This window comes from Stegodyphus dumicola, chromosome 8 (genome assembly GCF_044657685.1).
Source record: "Stegodyphus dumicola isolate Sdum_Otavi_A_Nest chromosome 8, ASM4465768v1".
NCBI lineage: Eukaryota > Metazoa > Arthropoda > Arachnida > Araneae > Eresidae > Stegodyphus > Stegodyphus dumicola.
The window spans coordinates 146,347,696-146,367,671 of NC_140775.1; the positions used below are offsets into that span (position 1 = coordinate 146,347,696).

Sequence of the window (19,976 nt, forward strand, 5' to 3'; positions counted from 1 at the left end):
CCATATTTTTTTTTTATTCTGTATGAATTATGCACTATATGATGTTATAAAAAACTTTTAAAAATTACAAAAAGTATTGCAAATCTTCATACAGATGGAGGACAAAATAATGCGAACACCTGTGAAAAAGTATGACATATTTCACACTTGCAGTACAGCCGCGCCACCTGCAACAGAAGTCTGCCGCCTAGTGAGCATGAAGAGGAAGGTATCAGTCTCTCAACAACAGTCACCTGCATTGCATGTTTTGATCGAACTGTCTGTGAGAAGTTGAAATGTCAGAGTTCCATAGAGGAATGATAGTTGGAGCATGTTTAAGTGGAGCATCGGTTACAGAAACAGCAAACATTGTGGAATGTGCAAGGAGTATGGTATCAGCCGTTATGACAGCATACAAGAAAGAGTGTAAGACAACGTCTTCAAAGCACAACAGTGGGCAAAAGTCAGAGCTGGCTAATAGGGATAGATGGATCTTGAAGCGCATAGTAGCCCGAAAGCGCAAGCAATAATTATCCGAGATAACATCCAAAATGAACAGTCATCTCCAGGACCCCGTTTCAACAAAAACTGTCAAAAGGGAACTTCATGCTGCTAACATTTATGGCAGAGTGGCAATTCATAAACCCTTGGTGACAGCAACTAATGCTTTCAAGCAATGTCAATGGTGCAGAGATCACAAAGGCTGACCCCCACAGCAGTGGCAACAGATAATATGGCCAGATGAGTCGTCATTCACCCTATTTCAGATGACCAGAAGCGTTTATGTCTAGAGAACGCCCAAAGAAGCGTTTCATCCTGACTGCCTCTTGCCGACTATGAAGCATAGGGGTGGCACCATTATGGTATGGGGTGCGATATCTTGGCGCGGTCTTGGGCCACATATTATTCTGCATTGGAGGATCACATCCAATCACTATTTAAGCATTCTAGGAGATCATGTCAATCCTTTTGTTCAGAATGTATTCCCTGGAAAGCGACCACTTTTTCAAGACGACAATGCCCCTATCCACACTGCTAGGTGTATTCAAGAATGATTCGAAGAGCATGACGATGCAATTGAACATCTCACTTGGCCCCCCTCAGTCTCTGGACTTGAATATTATTGGACATTTATGGGCAAACTTGGAGTCCAAACTTCGTTTCCGATTTCCACCTCCATCTGGACTTTCGGAATTAGAGATTGCTCTGCAGGAGGAATGGCTTAATATTCCTTTAAATATTGTCCATGACCTTTATGTATCTATCCCACATCGCATTCAATCTGCACTTCAGTCAAAGGGTGGTCCAAACCCCTGTTAATAAAGATTTTCCATTATTTCACAGGTGTTTGTATTATTTTGTCCTCCATCTGTAGTTCATGTCATTGCATACAAAATTGCATGCATTTTTTGCATGTATTGTGGCTTTTTTTTTTTTTTTTTCTGAATGCCTTTTTGCCTTGCCGTTTTGTTCTAAAGCTGTGAATAGTTAGACCAGAAGGATTGATTAAATTAGCATAATAAAAAAGCAGTGCTTTTTTATTAACATTTTATTGATGAAAAATCAAATATCTGGATTTTTCAGCTTTCACAGTTGCATTGGTATTCTTGATATGATGTTTCTGGCTATTTTTAGATCTTTATAGACCTGTATCAGTATTTGTCCTGCTTCTGTTCTGCCAATCATACATCTTTTCTCAGGGTCCACCAGATCTTTACCAACATGTTCCACCTTCCATTTATGAAAATGTTATCCAGGTACTCATACAATCTTTAAAATTAGAATTTGAAGCACCTTATGTGGGATAGATACATAAATTCTACACGTGTCCCCCCCCCAAAGTGAAACAATTGGCATAATTCTGTGTAGAGAAGATGAATCCCATTGGACTAAATTTTGCCTTGAGCTCTAACTAGCTACCTTAAATTGAATTTCACTCCACAGAATTAACATAAAACAACTTTTAATAATTGTTTCTTTCATTTTTTTTCCTGCCATTGTACTGTCAGCTGAAGGTATTTCCCACACACACATTTACTTAACTTCAACCAATTCACTTATTCCCTATTTTACATGTTGCATACATCACCTTATAGCCACCTTATTATCACCTTCTTAATAGCAGGTACACTGCTCAAAAAAAAAAAAAAAAAATGGGACAGTCCTATATCTCCCGATCTACTGGGCCGATTCACAAAATTCAAATTGCGTTCTTCATGTATCGAAAGTGCGACTTAGGATATATATTAGATTTATATATAGCACTATTCTAACATAGGTATTTTGACACAAAATCGGACTTTTTCTGAAATAACATACCAATTTTTTTACATATTTCAATTCTACGACTCAAATTACGCCTAAATATGAAATTTTGTAAAATTTGGAGCGAAATTTACGGAGAAATTCACAAATTTATGTTGGCACTATTTTGTCAGTTTGCGCCAAGAATAGTTCACTTGGCGAACTTCTTAATATATGGCAACCTAGTTTCCTTTCCTATGAGAGGAAAAAAAGTCACCATCGTTCCTTTTTTCCAAATAATATTCTTTATATTATGTTTTTAATTATAACATTATTTTAAGTAATTTTTTCTTTTTCGAATTTCATTTTAATTGTTTAAATTGCATGTTTTTTTTTTCGAATAACTGTTTTAAAAATTTTTATTTACCTATTCGAACTGCGTAAATAAAGGTGCAGCATTTATTTTTTTTAAAATCATTTTCTTTATATATATTTTTTGTCATAGTTATTATTTTAGGTAATTTTTTAATTCTTATACTTTTATTTTAATTGTTCGTGTTGCATTGTCTCTTCAGATAATTGTTTTAAAATTTTCTATTTATTCCTTCGAACTGAGCATTTTAAATATATTTATTAATATAAATTTTCCAGAATTTGATTTTATTTATTTGAACTGCGTTTCTTTCGGAAGAATACTTTGTAACCCAGACTACGATGAGTTTGAAAACTGCATACTATATTAAAAGAGAAAATACAGTAAAGCACAGTTTTACACGGCTTTCAATGTTCCGTTCAGAAAAGATATATATAAATAAGAGAGATGTATAACCGACATTTTAACTTAGGATGACTTGCATATACTGCTTTAAATAGTTTTATCATTGTGCCCATTGCTTTACACAATTTTATCGCACATTTGTTTCTTAAAATGTTATTCATATTTTAGTCAAATATTTTATTTTTGAAATCGCAAGAATCAAATATCATAACATTGAAAAGTTTTAAATTAAAAAAAATACAAATACTAAATTTTAAGAAAAAATTTATTTTTCTTCTCTTTTTCTTCAGGCATTCTACTTTATTCTTGCTCTTTTTCTTTAGGCATTCCGCAAGTATATTAAAAAGTATCCAACTTTTCGAAATATCTTGATATTTCTGACAATCATTTTAAATAAAGTTATCGCCTTCCATTTCATAAAGGCCCACAAATGGCCAAGCTAAAGTCGCTGAACACTGGTAGTTCACTCCGGGGTTCGAATCCTGGTAAAGCGGTTGGTTGCATGGGCGTTTTCGTGGATTTTCTCATGTGTACCATATATGCCAGCTGGTTTCCCTTATGAAGTTCTTCATAAAGGCATTTTTCCTTTTAGGCATATAGCCATGCTTTGACGTAACTTAATAATTCAATTCAATCCATTTCATCAATATTTGGTCAGAGCCTTTATCAGTCTTTAGAGGCTAAACATTTTGAAGGTATGAGATGAAAGGAAAGACTGGTTTCATCAAGAGGTTTTGGTTTATTTAATTATGACAAGGCCCACTAGGGCTATCTGCCTAAGGGGAGGGATGCCTTCGGGGAGGACTTTCTAAGGGAAACTGGCTCGCATAAACGTTACACATGGGGAAAAACCACGAAAACGCCCATGCAGCCAGTCCGTTTGTGGGATTTGAACCTCGGGCCGAACTACCAGAGTTCAGCGACTTTACCGCTTGGCCGCTGTTTCATCAGGAGGGAAAAAAAAACGCCTTTAGGTGACATTCACATACAAATATTAAATAAACTCCTGAATCTTCAAATAATTCAACTGAGAAAATTATGGGATTCTCCATTTATGGTACGATATGATGTTCTATAACGTAATTTAAATTTATACAACCATATAGTCTAAAACCAGTCGCTCTTCACTTTAATCTGCAATGATATCGTTTTTGTCTTTTCTGATAACACAAGCTCAGTTGATGGTATTTGCTGGGGTACATGTCCAAGTGTTTTCTCTTTGAACGCCTAAATTCTTTCAAGTAACCTGAAAGTATATTCAAAAGCGTCCAACTTTTTGAAATATCTCGGTATGTCTAAGAGGCAAATTTTTCCTGCAAATATTTGCTTGCTTTTCTCCCTAATTTTCTTCTTTACTTCTACAGTTATTTGTTATTAAGTGCTCACACAAGAAAACTAAGATTTTTCGATTGCTAGATTTCCACAAATTTTGCATTCTTGTCAATTTTTTAAAATATCAATTGCATCAACTGTGTTTCAGCTGAAGACAGCTTTTCATTTTCTAGACATTTTTACTATAAACAAAGTATAGAGCAAAGTCCAAAGGATAAATATTTTAATTAAAAGATTTTTTGCTAAATGACAAAGAAATAAAACAGTCCAGCAGTGTTTATTCTTCACCACCGAGTGACCCGATTCTTATATCGACTGAAACAATCTAAATCATATTAAAGATCATGTTTTTTTATACAATCTTTAACGCGAGAGAAAAATTAGCTTCTTAAAACATTTTTTCTAAGAAGATTAATATAAAAGATTATATTTATATATATATTTTTAAAGCTGGGACTTGAACCAAACTGTCAAACTTTTAAAGTTTAATTTACATGGTGGTTATAATTAAAGGTCCAATTTGAAATGGTCATAAAAGGAAAACTACCGGACCAAATGTTATTAAACTTGGGAATCGTATATAGGAGGTTATGGGAATTTATTTTCCGCGGAAAAAAAAAAAGAGTTAAAAAACTCACCACCAGGGGAAAAATGGCGCTGTATACAATATTGTTAAATGAAATAAGACACGAAAACATCTGTTTAAAATGCATTTAATATTTTCCGTAACGTGTTACAAAGCATGTTCAATGTAGCGTCCAGCATTTTCCAAAAGTAAGTTAAATCCTGTTACTGCATTCTCAACAGCAGCTCTTAGCATATCAGGAGGAATGTTACGGATATGTCAGTGTATCACATTTTTCGTTTCTGCCAAATTTTTTAGATTATCACCATAAACAGTGCTTTTGAGATAACCCCATAGCCAAAAGTCACAGAGTTTGAAATCTGGTGGGAAGAGGGGAAGTGTTGGCCTATAAGACTTTCATTCAAGAAATGTTGCTTAAGTAACTGTGCGACACACGTGAGGTGGGGCCCAGCCCTGCATAAAAATCGTAGTATCTAAAATGCCACGTTACTGCAGTTCATGTATCACGAAACATTTTAACATTAACTCTAAGTGAGCTGCAATCACAGTGGTCCAGCTGTCGACTGCTCTTCAGAGAAAATTGGTTCAGTTATAAAACTAGCTGTCATTCAATTCTAAACTGTGTAGAATGACTGCTATGCAATCGAATGCAGTAGGAGAATGCAATGGAACTAGATAGATAACATGGGGGATTTCTTCGGCCCAAATCGATTAAAAGCATTTTGAATCAGTATCTTCATGTTTTAGTGCCGAATTCAGGCTTCAAAAATTACAAATTAGCGATCTGTAAGAAAACGATTTCCAGATTGTACGCAATTGTGCGAGTGATTTGTGATCTCACATTTTCTAATCGCTAATTCGTTGTTTTCACGGACGAATTTCTCACTTACACGGATGGCGCACTCGACATTTATCGAATTTAACACTTTTAAATGGTTCAAAGTTTCTTCAAAGTTTCTTAAGGGTATACAACATATTAAACATGTGTAACAAAAGGTTAAGTATGATTCCGACCCATATTTCGTTTAACAATATTGCATACAGCGCCATTTCCCCCCTGGTGGTGAGGTTTCGAACTTCCTTTATTTTGCGGAAAATAAATTGCCATGACCTCCTTTACATGATTACCAAGTTTGATAACATTTGATCCAGTAGTTTTCCTTTTATGACTGTTTCAATGTGGAACTTTCATTATAACCTCTCTGTATATTATTAAATTTTAATTAAGCTATGCGTTATATGTATACCATGCGTAAATTTTTCGCTTTTATGGAAAAATAAAGAGTCGAAGCAAATATACTTGGGAAAATGGACCAAAACTGAAAAAACTTCCGCTCCCTCCGAAAATAAAATATTGAAACTTCGACCTTGAATTTATTGGGTTATCGAAATATTTAATTTGACTTATCTTCTAAGTCCTAGTTCCAACAACAATTCCGTCAGAAATTCCGAATTACTTAAGCTGAAGTAAAAAATTTAGTATATATTCACTGCATGTTAATAAAGTAATCAGAGTGTAATAAAAATAGATTATAAAATTTACGCTGATGCAACTTTTTGTCTGACTGCACAACATGTAATGGAAGAGAAGGCTTGTAGAGATCTGTTTTTGACATGCCTCTAAAAGTAGATGTCATGCTCCTTTTGTCTGTTCAACGTAAAAAAAACTTTCTTTTGAGAGGCAACTTTAGTTTTTGGGAAAGAAAAAAAATCAAAAGAAGACAAATTTGAAGAACATGCAGGACGACTGAGTACACATACTTATTTTTGGAACACAAGCGGTTCTCTGACTGGTTATTGAATAATGAAAAGATGCATTGTCATGCAATACAAAACATTTGGAATACGTTTTCTGATTGAAAACGTAAGATTAAAAGTCATCTGCTTAATTCACAGCCATTTACAAGTCAACTACTCTGGCAATTGCAGAATCGTTTTGATCCTGAGCTTGTAAGACAAACTTAATATCACTGGATTTAAACACTTCTTTAATCTTCCGGAGAACGTTCCTTCTTTAGCTCATATTCCAAGAATATTAAATAAATACAATTATTGCAAAAGAAATTGAATATTCATTTGCACTATGGCTTGGTAGTTTACTAACGAGTTAACAAAACTTAAATTCTGCTTTTTGTGTCTTAAGAATACAACAATATTTAAAATATTTACAAATAAACTATTAAATTGGAGCCTCACCAGTTGCCTAGCATTTGAAGATTGTTAAATACTAATTGTTTGTTGCGAAGTCTAACCCAGGCTGCATGGTTGGTTTTCGTAGTTTTCTAGGTTCTTTTTACAAAGATTCGCTATGAAAGTATCTTAATCAAATAGCTCCCATGTTCTTTCTATTTTCAAATAACCAACTAACCTAGTTTAAGAGCGATTTCCAAGTGAAGTTACTAGCAAAACCCGAATACTCATTAAAAATCATGTAGCTCGCCAATTGGCAGTAACATGAAAGATACGGCACCAATAATTGAATAGTTATGGTACGCTGTTTCTAAGCTTAGATGGTCATTCCTTAATTAAATAGCCCATCAGCGGCCGAGCGGTAAAGACGCTGAACACTGGTAGTTCGGTCCAAGGTTCAAATCCCACAAACAGGCTGGCCGCATGGGTGTTTTCGTGGGTTTCCCCATGTGTAACGTGTTTACGAGCCAGTTTCCCTGAGAAAGTCCTCCACGAAGGCATCCCTCCCTTTAGGCAGATAGCCCTCGTGTGCTTTGCCATAATTAAATAATCCATTCCAATCCTTAATTAAATATAATTGATTTGTAACTTCTACTAGAACCGACGGTAAGAATTGAAGTAATAAGTGAAAATAAATAATAAGAAGTGCAAATAAATAATATCGTGTGCAATCTTGATTAATATAACATTAAAAATATTTGCATAGAAAAATATTTGCATTCAGGCAAAAAGTGTTTTGAAATATTTGCAATTACTTTATAAGAAGAGTTTATTAATAACCATAATAATTACTTATTATATTACTGATGATTAGGATTCAGTTCTTGACAATTACATTCTAAATTAGAATTTTAAGGATATAATGAAAATACGCTACGCACAAAAATACATTTTAAGATAAAAAATGAGTTGATTTTTTATGTTTTAAAACTTCTTAAATTCATTTAATAAACGTCGTATCCTCGTTGTTAATTGAATCCAGAATGTTGAGTGTCGTTTATAAAATTATTCTTACTTGTCTACGGAACCTGCTGACTTATCCAGCCATTAAGCAGCTGCAAATCATTTCTAGATAACCATTGAATTTCCATTAATTCGATCTCTAGAGGGTTGTATGTTTATATCATAATTTGACTTATATAAATGATTATTCTAAATCTTATGTTTCTATAAAAATATACTGTGCTTTAAAAATATGGATGATAGTATCAGCTGCTCTTTCAGCCACTTCAAAAGCAACAATTTGTTTAGAAATAAATTATGCAGTTAATGTCATAAAATTCAAATAAACATCAAACGAAAATTCTCAGTTTTAGACAATTCAATTTAAGCGAAGTAAAGTAGCAGACGATAAAACGCCGAAGGTGAAAATTTACTCTTACAAAAATTTACTCTTATTTTTTTTTAAAAAGGAAGATAGAGAGAAATTTAAAAAAAAATAGTTAAAAATTTGAATAATATCATCTATAATTTTAAAAAAATAGCTTTTCATATAGTATTAATAAATATTTATTACGCATCATTGAGGGAAAAAATGTCATATAATTAATTCTCCGTAAAACTTTACTTGAAATTTAAGGTTAAAAATAGCTGTGGCAATTCACTGTAACAAAAATCCATAGACCACATTTGGCGTTATTATCACTCAAAAAAAAAGATGCCAAATTTTAAAACGTAAAAATATGTAAATTCGTGTATATCTTAGAAAATTTTGAATAAAAAGGTCTAATTTTTTGCAGGTATGCTTAAAAATACACCTACTTTAAGATGATGGTAAAAATTTTCTAGGTTATAATTCAAAATGTTTTTCGAAAAATTTATAAAAATTATTTAAAAATAGAAATTTAAAAAATAAAACACAAAAAATAGGTAAATTTTATTTGGAATGAACCTAAATTTCGAAATGTGAGAGAAAAAATCAAAAAAGTTTAATAAAAAAAGAGACATTAATAAATATTTGCGAAATTCAATTAACATTGAGGAGCTAAAATTTTGAAAGCTAATATTTTAAAAATTACTCGTACAATTTTTACAAAACTTGGTATTCTGGCATAATTTGAGTCGTAGAATCGAAATATGTAAAAAAATTGGTATGTTATTTCAGAAAAAGTCCGATTTTGTGTCAAAATACCTGTGTTAGAATAGTACTATATATAAATCTAATATATATTCTAAGTCGTGCTTTCGAGACATGAAAAACGCAGTGTGAATTTTGTCAATCGGCCCAGTAGAATGGGAGATATAGCACTGTTCCATTTTTTTTTTTTTTTTTTTTAGCTGTGTACTTTTCTATCAACTCAATTCAGATTTAATCTTACTGAATAAATCTGCATTATATCACTTATAATTTAGTTTTACTTTTGTGAGACAGTGCTAGGATTCAGCTGTTTCTATTGAATTTAGCAAAGCAGCTTAAAGTAATTTTAGACCAGTGGATTGGCTGTTAAAATTGAATTGTAATACTTTGTTTAAGAAATTTGTAGTTATTAATTTTTACAATCATTTATGTCACCCAACTAGGAAAGTGGTTAGCTACACTGACTGCTGTACCAAAGGGTGCGGGTTCAAATTCCGGAGAAGGCATGGATGTTTGTAAATGTACGCTGTAAATATGTGGCAAGCCGGAAGTTCTCTTGAGAAGTTGGTGGTAGGGAAAGAGGGTCTCACCCATTATTGCTGTTGCCTCAGACTCGTTCTCTCAGGGTTCTCTTCATCAAAATTGGGTGCAGAACTGAGCAAAATCGTTTTGTCACCTGTATGGTGCTCAAGGCTCTTGCCAAGAACAGGTGCAATCTTGCATTCTTTGTCAGGATCAATTTCATGGCTTGTTCTGATGTTTATATCAGACAAGTTCGATAAGTCACAACAACAACAATAATTACACAATCATTTATGCAGCAAACCAACATTCATAAAAATTTTTAATCCCATTTCTCAAGTTTAAATCAGATGCAGAGTATTGTATGCTTAGTGGTAATTCCAATTAGGTCAGTAATTTAGGACACTTAGATAGATAAACATATTAAATTTGGAAAAGGTTTTGGACTGCTCAAGATGGATTTTTTGCAATAAATTTTTATGGAATTAAGACCATTTATCTAATGGTGTGAATGATAGTGTGAGGTAGTATAAGACATAACCTTCAATATATGCATGTTTCCCAATAAATTTCTTTCTGTTCAGCATTCTTACATTTTTGGTTTACTCTTGATAACATATCATGTGAAAATCATAATGCTTGGAACACTGAAAGTACTTTGACTTATCTATCATGTTATCATTGGGATCTGCCTTCTACATTCAGGTTATGTGCTTCATCCTAGGATGGTATAGTGAGCTGAAAGGTAGCAACTAATCTCTGCTTCTTACACATTGTAGCCAATATTTATATGTTCTTGCATATTTCTCCCCACTAATTTTGCTGTCCAAAAGTCAAGAGGGAAAATTGTGCAAATAATTTATTTTCTGAATTTAAGGTCAGGTTTAAATAACATAAGAAATAAAAAATAATCATGCATAAACCACAGCTAACCATCACAATATTATTTCTTTAAAAGAAAGCTATGTTCTAATAATGCATAGTAATATTACATTACAGTGTCTAATAAGATATATTCATTTCTAAACTTCATTTCTGTAATTTGAATCTCACCTATTATTACTGTTGCCTCTGCTATTTCTTAGGCCTCAAATCATTTTGAAATAATTAGAAAAGGGAGCCCAACTTACAGATCAAAACTTCAGCTTCTCCTGAGGAATAAAACTCAATAGATTCTTCTCCAATCACATATTGTCTTACAAATATTAACTTTATTCAATGCAATTTGCAAAGATCTTCTGCTGCAACAAGTCATATGGTTCAAACTCAGTTGGAACATAACTTCAAAATTGGACTTTATCAAGAACCATACCTCAATCTTGACAATCTTATTATTGGTGCACTTCTTATAATAAAACATTTCTTTCACTTAATAAACTTGCTACAATAGTATACAATAAACCACTTGCACCAATGATGTGGAAAGCAACAAAGCATACTATCTCAATAGTATTGGATTTTGAAGAGGAAAAGTTACTTGTCATTTCTGCATATTTTCCTCCTAGCAAGAATATAGACACCCTATTATTTGAACTATACTACTTAAAATCAACTTCTTTTAATTCCTATATTTTGGGAGGAGACTTTAATACTTCAGGCTCTCTCTGGGATTTCCCATCTGAAAACTTATGATTATTTAAGTCTGATTATTAATCACTGTCTTTCTTGGATACCACATCTAAAATATATTAAGTCGATCCATAAATTCGTGCGCATTTTTGGTAATTTTTTAAATAATAATAAAAAAAAAAACACAGTTTAACATTTTAATTAATTATATATTTTCCTCCATTAACTACAATGTCTCGCCATCTTACTGGCAGCTTTTTCTATGCCATTGCTGTAGAAAGACTCTGGTTTTGACGCAAAAAAACTTGAAAGTTCATTGTGTACATCCTGTTTAGAATTTAATTTTTTTTCCCAGTAAACAATTTTGTAAGGCACGAAATAAGTGAAAATCACTTGGGGAAATATTTGGGGAGTAAGCATGATGTGGCAAAAGCTTCCAATTAAATTCACTAATTTTTTGCAGCATTGTTCGAGCCGTATGCGGTCTAGCGTTATCATGATGAAACGACACTTTCTTGATATTCACCAAAAAATGTTCACTATAAACTTCTGAATTAATCATTTGATTTGGTACTAACAGTTCAAAACGTCCTGAACGGGGTTCATCATCAATGCTGCTTTTTCCAACTTTAAATTTTTTAAATCATTTCTGGGCAGTTCTTACACTAATAGTGTACATGTACACTATTAATTTTTATCGTTGCCAGATTCAGCACACGAAAATAAAAAAATGTAGCACAACACGTTTGCACTGATTATCTATATTCATCTTCTATGGGTGCTAAAATGCATTCGATGTTTATGAAATTTGGTGATGAACTGAATAATATGTTAGTCAAACGATGACAAGTTTCAATGGGTTCAAAATTGTATTGTTTTAGTAAATGTGTCATAGTGAATTCCATGCATACTCTTAATCTGCACAAAGTTATGGACTGTCCCGATATATATATTAAAAAAAAACTAAAAAACATTTGAAAGCTTTCAGATTTTACATTATGCCCAAATGGGCATTTTTTTCAGCATTTTGTGGGTTATCTTTATTTATTAAATATTATTTTCTTTATACTTAAACAATAAAATTAAATTCAACAGCAATATCACAAAATATTTAAAAGCGCATAGCTTTAGAATTTTCGAATACACAGTCTCGTGCACCGGAGATAAAAAAATCCCCCCCCTCCCCCGTACAGTGTTGCCATTGCATTAATCAAAAATTCGTTATTTAATGTTTTATAAAATATGAAATAGATAATAAAACAAATTCCAAATTTGGACTTCCGAATGCCCATATTCAGATTGAAATGTACGTTATTCAAAATTTGATGTCTCTAGGTACCATCATTTTATAAAAAATGCAAGAAACATACATACATTTATGCAGATTCTTCATTATTTAATTTCTTTAAATATAATATAGGGCTGTAATATTTGGTGGAAACAGTTTTAAAACTGAACCAACCTTTAAAATTTTCAATTCAAAATGCCAAAACGAAATTAATAGCCCTTCTGGCTAATAAAACAAGTATTTTGAACAATAGCATGAAACGCACTACTAATAAAAACTGGGGAATTTCTTCTAAGCTTCTTAAATAGTGGTACAGAACTGTTACACAGCAGATAGTTAGTTATGTATGGCTCTGATATTTGGGCATCAGCAATGACAAGTCATAAATGCCGTATATTGAACTGATTTCAAAAACCACGTCTTTTCCAAATTAGTAGGCCCTACCGAACGACACTGACCTCAGCATTACAAATCCTTATAGGACTTCCACCCTTAGATTTAATGGCCAAAAGAGAAAGTACTGCAACAAAAATTCAACACATTAAGAACAGACTGCAAACTATGGTCACTACTTTCTTTGACTATGAAGCTAAAGTATCTGAATATTTGTGCTGTCCTTCGCAATTTAATTTACAGGAGCATATCTTTACTGATGAACCACCTGAATTAATTACAGATATAGTTATTTATACAGATGGTTCTCACGCAGAAGTTTGAACTGAATGTGGCTTATGCATACACTATAATCATAACATCTTTCAATGGCAAAAACAGGGTTCGTAGCGGTCCTTACAAGTGCTTATAAGTTCTTATATTTGAAAATAAAATATAAAGGCCCTTATAGGTGCTTACTTTTTCTTTAAAGCCCTTGTTTTTTTGTTTTTAGTGCTTTTTTTTTTTTTTTTTTTAATGAACGCGCATTTTTCCCCATACCAAAGCCGAAACTAAATAAACAACTTTTCTTCCTTATATGGAATGTCAGATGCTGAATCATACTCTCAGAAATAGCTTTTCCCCCTTTCTCTGCATTAACGTAACCTTTGGTGTATGGGAGAGTACAGACAGGTGCACGTCGTTCTCTATTGGTCAAAGGATTGCGAAATGGTAGAAAATTCCTGTGAATTCGGTATTCTTTTCCTTCCACCCAAATACTACACACGTTTGGATTTCTATTGAGATTTTAATAATTTGCATTCTCGTTCCACGGGGTCAGTTCATATTCACATTTTATATGATCATTATGCTTATATTATGAGCATATGTATGGATATTTATGATAATATAGTTGCAGTAACTGCTGAAGTATAGATAAACTTCCAAAAACAGATAAGTGTGTTTTAACACAGATTAGCTTTCTAAGGAATAATATTCGGAATGGCCTAAATAAAGGTAAGGTAATCAAATAGTAAATTTTTTTTTTTTCCCCTTTTCCACAAAATCTCGAATGTTGAAACCATTACAGTTCGTTTCAAAACAAGCAATGGACTTTTTTTTTGTCACTTTCCAATATGAATTGAATAGGACTAAAAGATCTGCGGTCTACTAACCTAAGCGAAGAATGATTCTGTTCCGGAAATTTAACGCAGTCTGTTCAAAATTAGAATGAAAACACCCCAGAAAGAAAGTCTCTTTCTTTTTCTTTATTTAGTTCTTTATTCACCGAATATCGGGAGCTGTTGATTCCGATTGCATAATATCACGCATGGAAGAATTATGGCCCACGTATTGTACAATAATGTTTGCGATATATTGCAGAGATAATTAATTTTGATGTTCAATCTGAGATTTCTTTATGAACACTTAAGAGCTTTACTGTGCTTGCTAAGCAGAATATTTTTCCGTTCCGTTGGTCTATTTTAATATGATTCACATATCAAAATGTCTAAAAAATTTATTTAGCCGAAAAATCTAAAGAATGGCTACAATCTACCCCTTACCCCAATTCTCTTTTTCCAGTTACGCTCGACTATCCAGAATATTCGAAAGTTTCCAAGTATTCAGGTTAGTTAAGCTTTTATTGTTAAAGGATGACTGCATGAAGCAATTTCCCATCTTCTGATTTCAGAAATGTTCCTCTTTTTTTACTTAAATTACTTTGCTTGCAATATCTGTTAAGGGAAAACTGTTCTACAGTAAAAATTTAGAAAATGTTCAGAATTTTGATTTAAGTTAAATTATTTAAATATTAATATGAGTAGAAAAATAAATTGTATTTATTATTAGGTACCAAGCGAATACAATAAATATGGCTTATTATTATTTATTTTCTCTATTTTGAATTGAAATTTCATCATTAAATCTTGTAATATAGTTTAGTTCTGCATAGTTTGGTTTTCTCTCATTGTAAACACGTTCTGTAAATTGAACTGTTGTTTAAAATTTAAAAAAAAAAAAAAAAGTAATTGTTTTCCATGATTGAGGTAATGCTCATTCTCTCTTAATAAATACTGCATCGCTCAAATTTTAAATTGCAAGTCTAATTTTTCTTTTAAGGTTATGCAGTTGTGTATAATGTAATTAGACAGGTGCTTATTTTTTCTTAAAATGTGCTTGAAAAGTGCTTATAAGTGCTTATTTTTTTAACTAAAATGTGGCTACGAACCCTGAAAAAAGACTGCAAAATGAAAACTCCATATTTCAAGCAAAATTGGTTGAACTAAAGAAAACTATTAACTTATCGCACAATTTCTCCCATCCTCTGCAAATCTGTAGCGATTTAATCAAGCTTAACAGCATGAAAGGTTATAAATGCAGAAACCCAATAGTCTGAAATTCAAAACCTGATTCTTAATCTTTTCCCTGAATCAAGACCAGGTCTTTACTGGATACCCTCTCACACTGGAATTGAGGGAAAGGAATGTGCTGACTCACTAGCAAAACAAACTGCAGTGGTTACATCTCTTCCTTCTTACTCACTTCCGCTACCAGGCTCAACCTGAAAAAAATTACCTTGCAAAATCTTATGAACCAATGGCAAAATCATCAGAACACCTTTGACAACAAGAAGACAAACCTTTCAATTTCTATTAAAGGTATTTGTGAATATGCTTTCTTACTCTTCAGCACTTACTACTTTCTTAACAGGTCATGGACCTTTTCCTACATATTTATACAGATTTGGACAGAAATGTGTTAGTGTCGACAACAAGGCCATCCATACCATTATGCCTGCTCGTGCACTTTAAGTAGCCTTTTTCATCTATACAAACCTTTAGGCCAATATTGGAAGCAATGGACCTTGCATGTAATGAAATACCCAAATGCACATAAAAAAGTAGTGAATATTTTGCATTTCTGTAACACAAGCAATTTTTAAATTTCAGTACTTGCTTATAATTACTTTAAGAGTTATTTGCAAAACCGATTTGTATAAATTTCTAGCTTCTGAAGCCACTTCTCGAACTCCCCAAGGTTTTCTAATGAGCGTAGATTGACATTCCCTTTCACTTGCTGCATTAATTAATCCTACTTTGTATATTTTAATGTAGTTTTGTTTTTATAACAGTTTTATAACAGAGTTTGGATTTTTATAACAGTACAATGATGTTTTAACTAATTCTTATGTAAGTGTTATTTCATGTACTCTTCACCTTAATATATGCACATTTTTTAAACAATACTGTACTGTTGACTTTTCATTATTAAAGCCCACAGAAGAGCTAAAATATTACATTCTTCTAGAAAATCTCTGTTGTCTAACTATGTCAGTTGTATTACTGATATTTTGGTAGAACATTTATATCTTAAACTTAGCTGAAATTGTGTACTTTGATTGTTACAGTACTTTGAATGATATTTTGACTGCTATGGTATATATCCACTCTCTCTGTTATATATGACAGATAATTAATAGCAAGAGTTTGTTTGACTGAAAGTTTCTTTTTTATAGTCATGTTATGTAGCGATATTTTGAAAAGATGTTTATATACTTATAATTTGTGACTTTGTAAAATTATTTGAATTATGAACAATAAGTACCACTGATTTGTCGGGCTTAACTTGACAGTGGCGGCAGCTGGTAGTGGATCCCTTCCACTGTGTAGGGATTATTCTGTTAGGTTATATCTTAGATTGGAAGCCTACGCAGTGGTGACAAACCTACTGAGCCAATGTTGTTCTTGTTTTGTATTATGCATATCATTTTGAAATGAAGATCACTTGTTGTTTGTTGGTGTGTCTCTCTGTTTGGCGAGTTTCATCACTTTCTGGCCACTCCTTCTTGGTGTCGCATTTTCAATGTTGGGTAATGTGTGTGGATAATATGAAAAGATATGTAAAGCACACATCTGATTTTAATTTGCAATAGTCCCTTAAAATTTTAAATAATTTAGATATTTTCCCTTTGCATCCTTTACATATTACAAACTGAAAATCAGTTTACCAGTTATAATGATGGCAAGCCCTCACAATTTTTACTCCGAATTGTATTTCAACAGTGACAACATATGTTGGTTAAAAAGGCTATAAAGAGACTGGTTATGAAGTTTTCACTTTCTCCTGTTTTCTTCTTTGAGTGTACCTTCGCATACATGGATAAAGGGTGCAAGATATGTATGGTAATTTTTCTTCTATTTGGCATCACCATTTTGTTAAGCAAATCCTCATGCTTCTTCATGTTTTTTTTATTTTTCATGTCTGTGAAAGTATTTAACATTTGCCATCAGGATTTTCTTCATTGCATTGATGCTAAGATGAACCTTTCCCAATTTTGGAATTGTACCTAATGGGAAATTCTCTCCATCATAATCATGAGATCGACCTAACAGCACATTTTGCTAAAAAAATAGTTCCACATTTTTCATTCCTGTCAAATCCTATGTATTCTCCAAGCATTGCATCGAAAGTGACTTTTGCAATGTTTCAAGATTTCATTTCCTTTGATGTGCTGTTCTTCTAAACAATGAACTCATGAATATTATTTTGTGACTGTGCTATGCAGATTTGTTATGACCAAATATTTATCATTACAGTTTTAAGGTTCTGAATAAATACATGTTTTACAGGTGATGATATTATATGTTTGTTTTTGGTACTATACATGTCGATATTTATCTTTTATCTAATTTTAAGTGGTTAAGGCACAACAGAATTGAAATCGTAACATTCTCTTTTATTTGGGTTGTTTTGGTACCAATGCATAAAAATAAATAAAACATCTAACCTTAAATATTTCACTAGCAGTTTTGCTAACATGACTTCAAATTTAAAACATTTTAATAATCTCTCCTTTTTTGGCTTATTACTGTCTTAAAGTTTACAACACCTTTACCAAAACCTTTTTTTATTTTCAATTAGGCATCCGTCTTAGATTACAACACAAAAATCACATAAATTCACCTGCAAGACTATGTAGAAATCAACAAGGGCACAATAGCTAAGCTCGGCAAGGTGAGTTCGAATCCTGGTGAGGGCATTGCACATTTTTCATGTTCCTGGATAGATATAAACTAATGACTCTGCAATGAATATTTAAATTTGCTATTACTGCAGGTTACTTTTTCTGTCATACTTCAACACCTACCTTAAACCACTCCCAAATTATTACATGTGTGTGTTCATGCATGCTTTTGTAAAAAACTGCACTGCTGCTGAAAAACATCATGCAGCTTATAGTTAAGCATTAAATTATATTAAGTGTCACCTTGGGGTTGATGCTTTATAATTGGCTGCAAAATGCCATCTACATACATACATACAAGCCCTTAGATTGCCTTGCAACACAATTGGAGGGATTAGGTTTCCCTATAAATAGTTTCCATCCTGCCACACCAAATTTAATTGCCATGTTCCATTTCACTACAAAGGCTCTTCTGTATACATATAAATAGCAGTCATCAGCATTGAGATAGAGGCAGGATTCGTTGATGAAGAAAAATCCCTTCTAACTAATTATTATTCAAGATAACGGAATTCAACACCAATTACATCTTCACTTGTACTGAAAGGTCAGCAGTAGCCTTCTTTAAGATTCAGCTACTGCCAGTAAGCTCCAAATAGGATCTTTGTCTTAGAGCATCTGTAGCCTCTGCATTGCTTACATGTAATTCCTCTGATTCACTGTTGCCAACACTAAACAATTATCATATTGCTTCAACCAGGATAGCAACTGATACATCTGTGCGACCAACTTTCTTCTCACAGACTTATAATGTTGATTATATCTAAATCAGACAATTGTTTATAATGCCATCAAATATGTTCAAAGGCATTTTTGTTCATAGTTTGCAATACTGCAGTAGAGAATCTAATTAAAATTCCTCGTGAGTGAGAACAGCAGTCCTTTTAAATGTTGACTGATGTGCTTTTCTCATGAGTGTTGAATGAGCCATATGGCATCATTGATACTGAAATTCCAACCATTTATAAACTTTCAAATAGCTTTGCATCCTGAGTTTCATAGTTGTAACTGAATTTTTTTAACTTATACATTCCGTTTTATGTGGAAGGTTTCATAAAACTGCAGCAGCTGAATTTTATATACGTTATGTAAAAATGGTATATTGGAAAAAAACAAACAGCTTTTTTTTTTAATTATTTTTATTTTACTTTGTTTGTTTCACTGATCATGGCAAAGCATGCAAGGGATATCTGTTTGAATGAAGGAATATATTCATGGAGAAACCATAAAAATGCCCTTTACTAGTATTCAAACCAAAGTTGGATCAGCACTATTTAATTTTATCCACTGAACCAGTAATGGGCTCATTTAATGTACAGTATTTGTTAAGGTGTTCCAAATAACTTAAATAAATAATAAAAATAAGTAAATATTTTTAAAATAAGTATTTTTATTTTTTAAAAGTAGCTTTTTAGCTTACCCTGTCCTTTTTCCATTCTTCTGATATCAGCTTTTAATCCTATAATTTTAAATACAGATTGTTTGTGCAATGTGTAATTATGTACTAGTCATTTATAATACGATAATTAAGGTAATATCATTAGAATTCTATAAATATTTTATGCAGTTATATAGTCCTGCTATAATTTTTCCAACTACATTCTCTGCACTTAAGTTTTCTGTTGAAATAACTCTTCTTCGGATATCATTTGAGATGAAAGATCACACAGTCAGATATGCATAAAAGTTCATAATGCTTTGTATCTAAAATAGCATTTCAAAGTATGCGTACCTTTTTATGCATCCTTTTTGTGGTGCATCATTAATTGTCTAGTCTATCTGTCACAAAAACCTTTTTATCAGCCACTATTCTTTTGACATATTTCATAATTTTTCATTTGTAATTTACAAATTATATACTTGGATTATATACCATATTATACATACTACTTCTTAATAAATACACAACAATTTAAAGTATATGTATATTATCCTGTTCCTATAGGATCTGATGCATCAGCAATCAAATTTTGGCACTGGTTGAACATTTTCACAAACCATTAAGTTAACAAT

General features: G+C 32.3%; 1 protein-coding gene across 2 annotated transcripts in view; it reads left to right on the forward strand.

Moving 5' to 3' along the window:
* LOC118195123 (uncharacterized) overlaps nt 1-19,976 on the forward strand; it is a 128,182-nt gene that overhangs the window by 73,974 nt on the left and 34,232 nt on the right. The window lies entirely within an intron of this gene.